Source organism: Heterocephalus glaber, unplaced genomic scaffold (assembly GCF_053883595.1).
Source record: "Heterocephalus glaber isolate CG9 unplaced genomic scaffold, H.glaber_assembly_v1.0 deba00000071, whole genome shotgun sequence".
In the NCBI taxonomy this organism is placed as follows: Eukaryota; Metazoa; Chordata; class Mammalia; order Rodentia; family Bathyergidae; genus Heterocephalus; species Heterocephalus glaber.
Genome location: NW_028258137.1, coordinates 13,629,846 through 13,646,834, shown reverse-complemented (window position 1 = coordinate 13,646,834; position 16,989 = coordinate 13,629,846).

Here is a 16,989-nt window from a genome sequence, read left to right as displayed (position 1 = left end):
TCTACGTAACAGAGACATGGCAGGGGGTATTACAACTCCCACCTTGAAACTCTACCATAAAGCTACTGTGATAAAAACAGCATGGTACTGGCAAAGAAACAGACCTGAGGTCCAATGGATCAGATTAGAAGATGCAGCTACCTCATCTTCGATAAAGGAGCCAAACACCCTCACTGGAGGAAAGATAGTCTCTTTAATAAATGGTGCTGGAAAAATGGGGTTTCAACTTGCCAAAGATTAAATCTAGACCTATTTCTCTTTCTTTTTTTGCTACCGGGGATCGAACTCGGGACCTTCCACTTTGGAGGCAGGAGGCAGAACCACTGAGCTAAATCCCTGGCCTTAGACCTATATCTCTTACCATGCACTAAACTAAAATCGAAATGGATTAAAAATCTAAATATTAAAAGAGAAACACTGAACCAGCTGGAACATAGGTTAGGTAGAACTCTTGAAGACATTGGTGTAGGAAAAGATTTTATGAACAAAACCTCAGTTGCCTGTGAACTAGCACAAACAATCAACAAGTGGGATCTCTTCTTACTAAAAATCTTCTGCACAGCAAGAGAAACCACCAGCAGTGTGAAGAGACAAGCCACAATGTGGGAAAAATTTTTTACCAGCTGTCCTTCAGACAAAGGTTTACTATCTTGAATCTATAAAGAACTTTAAAAAATCAGTCCTCCTAAATTTAAAGACCCAATCCAAAAATAGGCATCTGAAATGAACAGACATTTCTCAGACAAAGAAGTAGAAATGGCAAATAAACATATGAAAAAATGTTCAACATCACTGGTTATTTGAGAGATGCAAATGAAAACAACACTGAGATTCCACCTCGTCCCAGAAAGAATGGCTGCTATCAAGAAATCAACCAATAACAAATGCTGTCAGGGCTGTTGGGAAAGAAGAACACTGCTCCACTGCTGGTGGGAGTGCAGAGTGCTGCAACTGTGGAAATTAGTATGGAGATGTCTCAAAGAGCTAGGACTGGAAGTCCTGTTTGACACAGCTATTCCCCTGCTGGGTATCTTCCCCAAAGAATTAAAAGAATCATACCACAGTGGTATATGTGCACCCATGTTCATAGCAACACAGTTTGTAATAGCTCAAACTTGGAAATAGCCCAAGTGCCCATCAACTGGAGACTGGATCAAGAAAATGTGTTTTTTTAATAAAATGGAGTACTACTCAGCCATAAAAAATGAGAAATTAGAGACATTTATAGCTAAATGGCTGCACATTGAGGCCATACTCTTAAGTGAAATAAATAGGACACCCATGTGTAAATACCAAATAGTTTCTGTAGGGTGAGAAACTGAAAGTATAAATAAGGACTAAAAGGTATAATAGATAATGTGAAATAGGAAGAAAAGGGGCAAAGGGGAAGGGGAAGTGAGAAGGGTGGGGGAAAGAAAAGAAGGGAATGGCATTAATATGAGAAAATGAAGACATGGAAACAAAGTCTTTGTAAATAGGGAGGGATGGTGGGGTTGAAGGGAGGGCAGGGGAAGGGGAAAAAATAAGAACCAAGAGAGATTATGTAAAGGTGGAAATTCCTGATGATGAATGTCATTATATTTATACCTAAAATGTACCGATAAAATTAAACCTCTGAAAAAAAAAAGAAAGTAACAATAAAGAAATTATGGAAAAGGTGAAAAAAAAAGAGGGAATCAACACTGCCAACACTTTGATCTTGGACTTCTATCCTCCAAAGCTGTGAGTCAATATTTCTGTTGTTTAAGTCACCCAGCTTTGGGTTCTTTGTTATGGCAGCCCTGTGAAACTAGTATCAGCCCCTTCCCTTTGTATAACCTTGGGAAGTCATGGAATCTTGTAAAATTAGTGATCTCTTAGGTATTTATGGTTTCTCTGGTCATTCTAGCTTCTGCCCCCACTTTGAAAAGTGGTAATACTCAGAGCCTGTTTTCTAGGCATATTGTGAATAGTGGGGCATTATTAAGGTTGTGACTATTCAGATGAAAGTGAAATTTGAACATACGTGATGTAAAAGTTGGTAAGTGGAGCCTACTATCAAATTTTTTTTTTTTTGGTCCTGAGGATCGAACTCGGGACCTTGCACTTGCGAGACAGGTGGCAGAACCACTGAGCTAAATCCCCAGCCCTCTACTATAAAATTTTATCTATGCAAATTATATTCATATATTCAAAGACTTACAAAATTATATTTGTGTGAATGTATGTGTATGTGTGTATATACATACATATTATATCTGTGTGATGTACAAATGAAAAGATGAAGAGCAATTTTTTTAATGATAAAAATACCTGGGTTTCATATGTACTGGGACTTTTTTTCACAAAGTTTCTTTCTAAATCTATATTTTAAACCTGTTTTCCTCAATGCTGTTAGGCTTTGAACTTTGTTTTTGTGCTATTTTGATATTAATATTAAATTATTATGAACTTACTGCATTTTGGTTAATGCGTACATCCATTCATTCATATTATTTATTTATACATTAGCAATACTATGGACTGAAATTTGAGCTCATACTATGGACTAAAGTCCAGCATACAGAGCAAAATATGGCTCCTACTCTCACAGAGCTTACAACTTAGTGATAGAGATAACGGGCAAGAAGGAAAGACTCACTTTACAAATGTGAATTTGCACTTACAATTAGTGCTAAGAAGTAAGAAAGGGTGCACAGGTAATGGGGAAAAAATAAGAACCAAGATATATCATGTACAAGTACAAGCACCCAATGATAAATGCAAATGTATTACATACCTAAAATGCACCAATAAAAGAATTTAAGAAAAAAAAATAGTGGAACCTGACAAGTCATGGGAGATATCAGGAAAAATCTCCTCAAGGAAGTGATATTTGCACTGAGATCCATACAATAATAGTGAGTTAGATAGCTGAATGAAGGACCATGAAATTCAAGGGAAAAGAAAAAAGCCTGTGCAAAGCTTTAAGTCAGGAAGGAAGATGGAACAATTCCAGAGCAGAGTAAGTGATGAAAATGAAACAACAGACGTAGACAGATAGTATAGGTCCTAGGGATATTTAAAAAATTTCTCTTAAGAGCAATGGGGAAGTCAGTAAAAGGCTTCAAACAAAGCTGAGGGAGAGGAGTGTGATATGACAGGAAATACTTTCGCTCAGTATTACTCTAGCTGTAATATGGAAAACAGATTCAGATGAAGAAAGTCACATAATGATGTGGGCTTCTCATCTAGGAGGAGGTGGTGGAGATAATGAGAAGGGAACAGATTCCAGAGATATCTAGAAAGTGAATTTGGTGGAACTGGATGAAGAAGGTGAAGGGAGTAGGACTTTTGAAATGTCAGAGTGAAGAGCTTGAAAAATCTCTTACCCAAAAGCAAGGATTAAACTGAGCAAAATTATTAAAGTAACCATTGGAGGATTCTAGAATTTTACCAAAGGAATACAAGAAATTGAGAGGCAGTTATAGTGCTACTTGTCATTAATTGGTTCCAAGAGGTGCAACAAATACCAAAACCAATGAGTACCAAGCAAACTGTTTTGGCTGGGAAGGGTAGAGAGTCATGAGGCAATTGACACTGACAGGTTCTAGCTTGTGCATGGAGTACCAAACAAACAATGAGTACTGGGGAAAAATTTTCTCATCAAGATGTGCTGAATATCAAATTTGATGAAATTCAAAGCAGTTGAGTACCAGCGTATGACTGTATTTGGTAAAAATTACTGAGCCTCAGGTATGAGCAGTGGGAGGTTGTGATATTCTTATTGAGACTACTCTCATCCTTTCACCCAGCTCTCTTGGCTGGTAATTCTACTAGAATAGTCAGTCTCGAAAGACAGATCCCCTGCTAGAAGGACTAATATGGTTTTGAGCAGAACATGGTTAAAACTCCATTCCCAGGAGTTTGATAAGACACAGTGGTAATCTTAGTGGCAGACAAATGAGGAAGGCCAATGTCAGAGCTATCCTGGGGTTTGGAGCAAATAAGAGACCAGCAGATTAGTCAAAATTTAACAGGGACAGTGAGACAGAAAGTAAGATAGTAATAGTGGGTCTCACATATCATTGGTGGTCTTAGAAAGCTGTGAGCAGCTATGTAATATGTCCCTGGATAAATACGAAGTTTTGTGCATGCATAGAGAAGACATGAAAAGGTCTGGAAGAAAGCACAAGTTATGTCAGATTTGTAAACCACAAACTTTGAATGTGTTCCCCAACTCAAATAAAAGTTCATTGGTAAGTGGTAGAAATCTGATTGGCTCAAGGTGTTTGACCACAACCTCTGACCCATCATTGAATATGATGCTATGCTTATCCATGGACAGCCTATAGGAAACCAGATTTAAAAATAAAGAAAAAATTGGCATAGATATTACTGGTTGCATTTTGCAGGGTAGACAGACTCTATACAATTAGTTTACCAAGTCACTAAACAAACAAAGCAGCAATAACAACCTCTAGGGGAGAAAAATAAGAATCTGGAGTTGCTACAATATATTCTCTAAAATGTCCACTTTTCAACAAAAAATTATAAGACATGTACAGGGCAGTGTGACCCACAAACATGAAAAAAGTCAGTTAATGGAAATTGACTGTGAGGGGCACAGATGTTGGACCTAGCAAAGAAACGGTTTTAAATATGGTTTAAAAACTGAAGGAAAGTATGCTTAAAGAATTAAAGGGGGGCTGGGAATGTAGCTTAGTGGTACAACATTTGCCTATAATATATAGGACTCTAGGTTTGATCTCTGGCACTTAAAAAAGAATAAAGGAATATATGGCGACAATTATTGTGATGGTTAATTTTGTTTTCAAACTGACTGGGCCATGGAGCACCCAGAAATTTGTTCAAACATTATTATGCATGTTTTTGTGAGGGTAATTCTGAGTTAGATTAACATTTCAATTGGTAGACTTAATAAAGCAGGCTGCCCTCCCCAGTGTGCATGGGCCCATTCAATCAGTTGAAGGCATGAATAGAACAAAAAGAATGACCTTCTGCAAGTAAGGTGGAACTCCTCTTACCAAACTGCATTGAGCTGGGACATCAGGGTTTTTTCATTTGTTTTTTTGCTGTTATTGATTAAAATTGAAACATCAACTTTCCTAGGGTCTTGAGCTGAGGCTTTTGGAACTATACCTCCAGTTTTCCTGGATCTCTAGCTTCCTGATTGTAAATTTTGGAACTTGTTAGCTTCCACAATCACACAAGCCAATATCTTGTATCAATAGTCTTCATTTAACAGCCTATTTGTTTAACCACTGTTTGGACTTATGACCTGCTGCTCCACTTTATGACCTGTCTTTTTTTGTAGAGTCCTATACATCTTGTTTATAGAGTCTCAATGTCTTTTTGTACAGTATACCTTATTTATATAGTACTGTAATTTTTGCTGATTGTACTGTACAGTATTATAGTTTTGTTTTGTTGTACATTACAGTGCTGTATTGTATAGTTATACAAATGAAAACAGTCATCAAGTTGGAGTTTCCTTTGACCAAGTCTTTGTTCTGAATATTGTAACGTACATACTACATACCATTCCTCATTTAGTGATCAATTTGTTTAATGACCTAGTTGCAGGTACAGAACTCAGTTGTTAGATGAGGAATATTTGTAAAATGAGGAACATCTGTAATAAAATCTCTATGTACATATATATGCATATATGTATGTTTACATCTCCTAATGTTTCCTCTGGAGAACCATGACTAATGGACTCACTCATCAAATACAGAAAATGAATAAAGACACCGAACAAGAACCAAATGATAAATTCTGGAGTTGAAGAGTACAACTGAAACAAACAAACAAACAAATAAATGAAAAAACTGAAATGAAAAATTCAGTACAGAGACTGAACAGCAGATCTGAAATGGTAGAAAAATCAGCAGTCTTGAAGATAATTAGATATGATTCCCATTGAAGTAAAGAAAGGATAAAAGGAAAAATAAACAAAGACTCATATATTTGGAACTATATTAGATATCACTATTTATGCAATGTGAGTCACAGAAGAAGAGGAGACAGAATGAGGTAGGAAAAACTGGACAAAAGAATGGTCAAAACATCTCAAATTTGATGAAAAATTATCTATACAATCAAACTTTAAATAAGATAAATACTTAGACACATCATGGAGAAATTGTTGAAAGTCAAAGAAGAGAAAATCTTGTAAGCAGCTAGAGAAAAATGACTTCTTAAGTACATGGAACAGTAATAAAGTTAACAGCTGTTTTCCCACTTGGAACAATGAAAGTTATAAGGCAGTGAGCTGCCATATTCAAAGTTCTAAATAAGTCTTCAAAAAATGAAAGTAAAATACCTGTAAGATAAACAAAGACTGAAATATTTTTTGCTAGCAATCTTGCCTTTCAAGAAATATCAAAGAGCTGAGCATGGTGGAGCAAGCCTGTAATCTTAGCACTCAGGAGGCTGAGAAGGAGGATTGCTATGAGTTTGAGGTGAGCCTGGCCTACATAGTGAGTTCAGGGCCAGCATGGACTGTACAGCAAGACCTGGTCTCAAAAAGAGAAAAATAGGGAATAAAAGAAAGAAAGAAAAAAAGAAAAACCAAAGAAAGTTCTTCAGGCTAAAAGGAAATTATATCTGATGTAATTTGTATCTATAGAATGAAATGAAAAATCCTGGAAGAAGTAATTCTAGTTAAATATAAAAGACTATAAAATGTTTTTCTCTTTTTGTTTCATGAATTTATTTAAAAGATAATTGAATAAAATCAAAATTATAAAACTGTAATATTGGCCTTATATAAACATTTAATATATGTAATAATAGCAGTAACAGTACAGAGAAAGGATCAAGAAATAGAGGTATATTGAAAATGTTTCAATGTTTTATTGGAAATAGGTTAGTATTAACCTGAAATAGATAGTGATAAATTATGATGCATATTATAATCTCTAGAGAAATCACTAAGAAATTTACTTCAAGATTAGAATAAAGTACTGGGCATGGTGGTACACACCTGTAATCTCAGCACTCTGGGAGGATTGCAAGTTTGAGCCCACTCTAGACAACTTAACAAAATCATGTTTCAAAATAAAAAATTTAAAAGACTGGGGATGTAGCTTAGTTGAGGCCCTGTGTTCAATTCCCAGTACCAATCAGTCAGTCAACCAGTAAATACCAAATGGAATTAAAACAGAACGCTAGAAATTAACTCTAAAGAAGGCAATAAAGAGAGAACAGAGAAGAAAAAGTTATGAAATATGTAGAAAACAAGAATCAAAATGACAAATAAAAATCCAACTTTATCCATAATTATATTAAGTGACAATGATCGAAACATTCCATCAAAAGATATCTAGATTGTCAAAATGGATAAAAAACTAAATCTAATTAAGTATGTTCCCTGTAAAAGATATATTTTAAATTCAAAGACGCTAATGAGTTAATGATGAGAGGATGGGGGAGAACATAGGTAAGTAGAAACTACAATAGCTGAAGCGACTACACTAATGTCAGATGAAATAGATTTGAAGACGAAACTATTATTAGAAACAAAGATATTGTAGAACAAAATATTGTAGAAACAAAATGTTACTACATTTCATAATCATAAAAGGGCCAATACATTAGGAAGACAACAATGGTAAGCATCTGCTCATATAACAGAACCTCAATATTCATGAGGCAAAAGTGACATAATTTAAGGAAGAAATAGATACCATCAATAGATATATGGATGAGGAAGATGGAGAGGTTATGTATGACTTTGGGTATATGGTTTGTGTAACCTGACATTATGAGGGATAGCCAGAATCCAAGATGGCCAATGATGACTCTTGTATTCTGATATTAATGCCCCACGTTTCCCCTTTCTTTGTTTGAATAGGCTGACCTATATAGCCAATAGAATACTGGGGAATGGGAGAGCATGGTTTCTGAGATCAGATCAAAAAAGACATTAATCTATTGCCTTGCTCTTCTATCACTCACTCCAAGGGAACCAAGCTGTCATGTTGTGAGGATACTTAAGCAGCCCTCTGGAGAGAGGTACAAGGAGAATGAATTAGGGCTTCTGCCATCACCCAAGGAATTGAAGTTTCCTGCCATGGGAATGAACCACCTTTTTATTTATTTACTATTTTTGTGAGTGAACCATCTTGAAACTGGATCCTCTACCCCTGGTTAAGCCTCACATGACTGTTGGCCTAGATGACATCTCGAATGATTGGTGAAAGATCCTGCTTTAGTCTTCCAACTAAGCTACTCCTGAATTTCTAACCTACAAAAACTGTAAGGGAGTGTAACAGTGTATTGTCTTAAGTCTTTAAGTTTCAAGGCAATTTGTTTTGTAGCAAAGGATAACTAACCCCAATGAGGATATTACTTAGTGAGTGAGCCCTTGGGGAGAATTTGGTTTCAAGGAAAAGTATAATAAATATGGCTATGAACATTATGGTACAAATTAGCAGGATGTTCTTCTTGCATTGTTATCAAACTAGTTTTTTTAGTCTCTTTGTACCTATGTAGGGGCATATAACTAGTTTTTGCTAAGAAAATGTAAAAGGAGGTGATACGTGTCACTTCTAGTTTGAGATTATTAAAAGTGGTTATGAGCCAGGGATTTAGCTCAGTGGCACCATGCCTGTCTCACAAGTGCAAGGTCCTGAGTTTGATCCCTGGTACCAGGAGGGGTGTGTGGGGGAAAGAATGGTTATGCAGCTGGGTGCAGTGGTGTGTGCCTGTAGTTCCAGTTACTTGGGAAGCTGAGGTGTGACAGCAAGGATGTGTAGTGGAATCACTTGAGTTCAAGACCAGCCTGGACAACGTATGAAGATCCTGTCAGAAGAAGAAGGAGAAGGAGAAGGAGAAAAAAAAGAATGATTGTGCCTTCTCTACACTCACTATCTGTCTTCTCTATCTCCACACCCTCAGGGAGGATATCATTGCTGAAAATGGAAGAGCTACAACATGGAAGGATCCTGGATCCCTGGATTACTGCTTGGAAGAAAGTTTCCCAGGACAATGGGCAAGTGTGAACACCTGCTTTTGATTTTGTGTGACGGAGAAATAAACATTAATTCCATTAAGCCACTGAGACTGGAGAGCATTATGTTAGCTGATGCTAGTTGGCTTGAGTAGTAGGGACATGTTAAGTTTAAATTACTTTTGGGTTATCAGTTAAGAAGCTGTATTAGATTCTTAGAAGAAGCTCAGGGAAGAGCTTTAGTATCATAAGAGGTCCCTGGGCTTTTAGGGACTTTCATTCTTAGTTACATTACCAACACACACATGACACATACAACAAAATATCTAATAACTTTGAGTTTCCTATCCTTTGGAATGTTGGTTGCTATTTCCTTTTTTAGTCTGTGCTTTTAAGAAGTTTGAAGGATGTACCATTTGTGGTCAAAACCACACATAATAAAGATGATGGGCAAATTCTTAAAGGTTTCTCTCTGATCATGTATTCATGGATAAGATGGATCTGAAGCCACACTACCTGGACTTTGGCTTTGAATTCCAGATCCACTATGTGATCAATTTGGGCACTGGATCATGATATTTAATCTTCCTGCACCCGATTTTCTTCCAATAAAATGAAAATTTTCCTCCATTGAAAATGAGCGTAGCAACAGAATTGACCCTGTAGGGTAATTGTAAGAATTAAATGACTTAATATATGTAAAACACCTAGAATTGGGACTGGCATATAAATTCTATGCAAATGGTAGCTATTGTTTTTATTTTTCTCTGTGTGACATTTTTCTTTTCTTTTTTTTTTTTTTGAGACAGAATTTCACTATGTAGTTCAGTCTGGTCTTGAACTCACTGTGTAGCCCAGGCTGACCTTGAACTTGTGGGGATCCTCCTGCTTCAACTTCCCAAGTGCTGGGATTACAAGTGTGTGCCATCATGCCCAGCTGTTACTTTATATCTTGAACCACCCATATTTTGTATGGGAGGGGAAACACAACTATGGAAAATAGTTATTGTTTTCTTAAACTGACTCAATGGAGTTAATGTTTATTTCTCAATCACATGAAATTGAAGGCATATGTATTAAAGAGGAGGAAACACTCTTAGAGGCAGGAGGATCAAAAATTTGAGGCCAGTCTTAGTCACTTAGCAGGACACTGTCTCAAAATAAAAGATTAAAAAAGGGCTGGGACTGTAAATAGTCTTAATTCTCCAGTTAAAAGATACAGAATGGCATATTAGATTGAAAACAAGACCTAACTCTTTGCTGCTTGAAAGAAATATACCTTACTAGCAGAGACATATATAGACAGAAAGAGAAAGGATGGAAAAAATATTCCATGTGAATGAAACATGAAAGCAATCAGGAGTAGCTACACTCATATCTGATAAAGCAGACTTCAAGACAAAATTGGTCAGATGAGACAGAGAAGGCCACTGTATTCTCGTAAAGGGAACAAACTAATAAGAAGATATAATACTTGTAAACACATGTGTGCCAAACATTGGTATGCCCAGTTTCATAAAATGAGCCACTCAACATAAAAGGACACATACAATAATATTGGATGACTTCAGTACTCACTTTCACCAATAGATTGGTCATCCAGATTAAAACAAAATCAACAGAGAAACATCAGAGTTAAATTAAAACATAGATCAAATGGACTTAACAGATGTATAGAGAACCTTCCAATCAACAATTACAGCATACACATTCTTCTTAGCTGCTCATTGAACATTCTCCAAAATAGATCATATTTTAGGCCATACACAAGCCTTAAAAACACAAAAAACAAAATAGTTTCTTGTATCTTATGAGATCAGAATGGAATGAAAGTAGAAATCAACAGCAGGAGCAACCATAGAAACTGTACAAGCACATGGAGATTGAACAATTCACTTTGACTGATCAGTTTGTCATTGAAGAAACCAGGGAAGAAATTTAAAAATTCCTAGAATCAAATGAAGATAGAAATACAACATACCAGAATCTCTGGGATACAGCAAAAACAATTTTAAGAGTACAATTTATAACTATAAATGCCTAAATAAAAAATAATAATCAGAGAGTTCTCAAATAAAAGACCTAATGATGCATCTTAACATTCTGGAAAAAACAAGAACAAACTCAAAACCAAACCCAACAGAAGGAAATAAATAATAAAAATCAGAGCCAAAATTAATGAGATAGAGACTAAAAGAACAATATACAGAATCAATGAATCAAAGAGATATTTCTGTGAAAAGGTATACAAGATAAATAAACCCTTAGCCAGACTAACTAAAAGAAAAAGAGAAGACCCAAATCAATATAATTAGAGATGAAAAGAGGGGTTTTAGTATAGATACCCCTGAAATAAAGAGGATTATTGGAGATTAATTTGTTTTTCTTTAACTGTATATCCTTTTATTGGTACATTTTAGGTGTACAATGTAGTGACATTCATCATTGGAAATTTGCATCTTTATATACTCTCTTGGTTCTTATATTTTCCCCCTACCCCTTCCCTCCCTTCAACCCCTCCATCCCTCCTTATTTACAAAGACTTTGTTTTCTTTTTCTCATATTAATTCCATTCCCTTCTTTCCATTGCCCTACCCCTTCCCCTTTGCCCCTTTTCTTCCTATTTCACATTACCTATTATACCTTTTAGTCCTTATTTACACTTTCAATTTCTCACACTAGAGAAACTACTCAGTATTTACACGTGTGTCCTATTTATTTCACTTAAGAGAGTGACCTCAATGTGCATCCATTTAGCTATGAATGTCTCTAATTTCTCATTTTTTATGGCTGAGTAGTACTCCATTTTATTAAAAAAACACATTTTCTTTATCCAGTCTCCAGTTGATGGGCATTTGGGCTGTTTCCAAGTTTTAGCTATCACAAGTTGTGCTGCTGTGAACATGGGTGCACATATATCACTGTGGTATGATTCTTTTAAATTTTTTTTGGAAGATACCCAGCAGGGGAATAGTGGGGTCAAATGGGACTTCCAGTCCTAGTTCTTTGAGGTATGTCCATACTGATTTCCACAGTGGTTGCAGCAGTTGACACTCCCACCAGCAGTGGAGCAGGGTTCCTTTTTCCCCACAGCCCTGCCAGCATTTGTTATTGGTTGATTTCTTGATAGCAGCCATTCTTTCTGGGGTGAGGCGGAATCTCAGTGTTGTTTTCATTTCCATCTCTTGAATGACCAGTAATGTTGAACATTTTTTCATATGTTTATTTGCCATTTCTACTTCTTTGTCTGAGAAATGTCTGTTCATTTCAGATGCCCATTTTTGGATAGGATCTTTTAATTTGGGAGGTCTGATTTTTTTAAGTTCTTTATAGATTCCAGGGACAGCTGGTGAAGATTTTTTTCCCACATTGTGGGTTGTCTCTTCACACTGCTGGTGGTTTCTCTTGCTGTGCAGAAGTGTTTTAGTAAGAAGAGATCCCACTTGTTGATTGTTTGTGCTAGTTCACAGGCAACTGAGGTTTTGTTCATAACATCTTTTCCTATACCAACGTCTTCAAGAGTTCTTCCTAAACTGTCTTCCAGCTGGTTTAGTGTTTCTGTTTTAATATTTAGATCTTTAATCCATTTTTATTTTAGTTTAGTGCATGGTGAGAGATATAGGTCTAGTTTTAGTCTTTGGCAAGTTGAAACCCAATTTCTCCAGCACCGTTTATTAAAGAGGCCATCTTTCCTGCAGTGGGGGTGTTTGGCTCTTTTCTCAAAGGTGAGGTGGCTGAATGTGTCTGGAGTTGTTTCTGCATCTTCTAATCTGTTGAACATCATTCTTAATGGGAGGAAACTGAAAGTATTTCCTCTAAGATCAGGAAGAAGGCAAGAATATCTGGATTTACCATTCCTATTCAATATAGTTTTTGAAATTTTAGCCAGAGCAATTAGTTAAGGGAAAGAAATAAAAGGGGAAATAAAGGAAGAATTCCAATTATCCTTATTTGTAGATGACATCCTATACTTAGATTCCACCAAATGATGTTTAGAGCTGATAAATTCAGCAAAGTAGCAGGATATAAAATCAACATTAAAAATCAATAGATTTTCTATACACCAATTATGGACTAGCTGAGCAAAAAAATCAAGAACCAATTCTATTTACAATAGCTTAAAAATAACTAGGGATCAACCTAAAAAAAGAAGTGAAAGATCTCCATAATGAAAATTTCAGAACATTGAAGGTGATGGAAATTGAAGATGATGGAAAATCCTCCCATGTTCATGGATTTACAGAACTAAGATTGTTAAAATGGCCATACTATCAACAGTAATCTACAGATTCAATGCAATTTCCATCTAAATATCAACAACATGCTTCACAGAACTGAAAAAGTAATCCTACAATTAATATGGAAACACAAATGACCCAGCATATCCAAAAAAATCCTAAGCAAGGCTTGAGACATCTCAAGATGCAATTCCAAGTTACTTTGCAAAGCTCTAGTAACAGAAACAGTGATACTGGCACAAAAATAGATAGGTAGACCAATGGTATAGAACAAAGGACACATAAACAAAGCCATAAAAGTACAACCATCTGATTCTGGACAAAGAGGACAAAAATATATGTTGGAGAAAAGACAGCCCTTTTAACAAATGGTGCTGGAAAACTGGATATCCACTTGTAGAAGATTGAAACTAGATCCTTCTCACTCTGTAAAAAAAATCAATTGACAATGGATCAATGACCTAAATATAAGACATTAGACTTTGAAATTGGCAAAAAATAATTTAAGGGAAACAGTTGAAGCCATAGGCATAGGCAAAGACTTTGTGACTAAGACTTCAATAGAACAGTAAATAATAATAGCAAGAATCAAGAAATGGGACTACATCAAATTGAAAAGTTTCTGTATAGCAAGGGAAACAATCAGTAGAGTGAATAGACAATTATAGAATGAGAGAAAACCTTTGCCAGCTACTCTGACAGAAGATTAATATGTACCCAGAATGCATGAAGAACTGAAAAAAATCAAATAGTGCAATCAATAGATAGGTAAAAATCGAACACATACTTCTCAAAAGAAGTACAAATGCTCAATAAATATTTGAAAAAATGTTCAACATCTTTAGCCATGAGGGAAATACAAATCAAAACTATACCGAGATTCCATCTCACTCCAGTCAGAATGGCTATCATGAAGAATACAAAAATCCCCTCCCGCCATTCCTGGCCCAGGGGAAAGGGCTTTTGGGTCACCATCCACCCCACCACTCCAAGCCCAGAGGAAAGGGCTGTTGGGCCGCTGTCTGTCCTGCTGCTCCTGGCCCAGAGGTAGGGGCTTCTGAGCCACCATCCCACTGCTCCTGGTCCAGAGGAAGGGACTTCCCGGCCACCATCCCTCCCGCTGCTCCCAGCCCAGAGGAAAGGGCTTTTGGGCTGCCTTCTGTCCTGCCCCCCAGCCCAGAGGAAGGGGCTTCCAGGACACCATCCCTACCTCAGCTCCTGGCCACTGTCCCACCTCTCCCAGCTCAGAGGAGGTAAGCTGTGCAGGTGCCAACAGCACTCCCCCTGCCCCACCAGTCGAAATGAGAAAACACATAAATAAGTCTCAAAACCAGACTTCCAGATCACCTACAGCAACCCCAAAGGGAAATGAGATGGAACACTCTGATACTCAACCACCAGGACCCACTGAACTGGCAACAAAAGATGATCTGGAAAAAATGAAATCAGAAATAATTTCTCAGATAATAGGAGAAATTGTGCTCCTAGTGCAAGACATGATTAATAAATCTAGAGAGAAGCTGAGGAACATGATGGAATCCCAACATAGGAAACAAATGGAATCCATAAAACAGATGCAAATAGATTTCCAGGACATGAAAAACTCCACTGAATGTCTACACAGAACAAGCCAATGTGAGAATAGAATATCAGATATAGAAGATAAGATTGTAATTCATGACCAGGAAAAGAAAAATTGCTTCAAAATTATAAGGAACATGAGAAATCAATCAAGCAGCTGCTAGATGATGCAAAGAAGAATAACATAAGACTTATTGGAGTCAATGAAGAAATAGGAGGGCATGCAGATGACATAAAAAATCTCTTCACAGAAGTAATGGCAGAAAACTTCCCAAGCAGGGGAAAAGAACTTGACATACAGATAAGTGAGGCATATAGGACTCCAAATAGCCTTGATCAAAAAAAAATCTACACATAGGCATATAATTGTTAAGATTCCATAAACTTAACAGAAGAACAAAGTTCTACAAGCAGTTAGAGAAAAGAAACAAATCACATACAAAGGAAAGCCCATCAGAATTACAGCAGACTTCTCAACATAAACCATCAAGGCAAGAAGAGCTTGGAGTGACATATTCCAAGCCCTAAAAGAAAACAGCCTCCAACCCAGATTGATGTACCCTGAAAAACTACCTTTCAAAATGGATGGAGAAATAAGATACTTTCATGACAAAGAGCACCTTAGGAACTTCATGAATACCAAACTAGCACTCCAAAAAATTTTACACAATATCCTAGGAACAGACATTGAGGATCACAACTCCAGGAAGCAAAGCGGAATGAACCCATATGGCTTGACAAGAAATTAAATGTAAAGGGAGAGAACCCAACAAAAAGAAAAAGTCATGACAATGACAAGTCAATATGTTTCAGTTATAACCATCAATGTTAATGGTCTCAATTCACCAATCAAAAGAAATAGACTGGCAGAATGGGTCAAGAAGCAAGATCCAACAATATGCTGCATACAAGAAACACAATTAAAAATGAAACTCATAGACTGAAAGTTAAAGGGTGGAAAACAATACTCCATGTGACAGGAACCCGAAAAAAGTCAGGAGTAGCTATCCTCTTTGCAGATCAAGTAGATTTCAAATCAACACTGATTAAGAGAGATGAAGAAGGACACTACATCCTTGTAAAGGGAAGAATCCAAGAGGAAGAGATGACAATCATAAATATCTATGCACCAAACACTAGTGCACCCAATTATATAAAACAAATACTAACAGACATGAAAAGTCATATATGCACTAATACAATTGTAGTGGGGGACCTCAACACCCCACTGTCACAAATACATAGATCAACTAGACAAAAAATAAGTAATGAAATACTAGAACTCAATCGAACTCTTGAACAAATGAACTTAACAGATGTTTACAGAGTCTTCCACCCCACAAAATCAGAATACACATTCTTCTCAGCTGCATATGGGTCATTCTCCAAAATAGACCACATACTCACACATAGAACATGTTTAAGTAAGTGCAAAAGAATTGAAGTTATCCCTTGTATATTATCAGACCATAGTGTGAAGAAATTGGAGATCCATAACAAAAGAAACTCAAAAAATTTCATAAACACGTGGAAATTGAACAACACACTTCTCAATAACCAATGGGTCACAGAGGAAATTAAAGAAGAAATCAGAAAGTTCTTTCAATTAAATGACAATGACAATACAACATATCAGAATCTATGGGACACAATGAAAGCAGTCTTATGAAGGAAATTCATAGCAGTGAATACACATATTAGGAAAACAGAGCGAGCCCAATTAAACAACCTGATGCTGAACCTCAAGCTTCTAGAAAAAGAAGAGCAGGACAACCCCAAAACTCATACAAGGGAAGAAATTATAAAGATCAGAGGAGAAATCAATGCAATGGAGACTAAGAGAACAATACAAAAAATCAATGAAGCCAAGAGTTGGTTCTTCAAAAGAATCAACAAAATTGACAAACCCTTAGCCAACCTTACCAGAAAAAGGAAAGAAAAGGCTCAAATCCATGCAATTAGGAATGAAAAGGGTGAAATTACAACAGACCCAGCAGAAATCCAGAGGATCATCAATACCTACTTCCAGAACCTATACACCAATAAGATGGAAAACACAGAAGAAATGGACAGATTCCTAGATACATATGAATTACCAAAGTTGAACGAAGAAGACCTAAAAATTCTAAACAACCCAATATCAACGAATGAAATTGAAAATGTAATTAAAAACTTATCAACTAAGAAAAGCCTGGGCCCTGATAGCTTCACTGCTGAATTCTACAAGACATT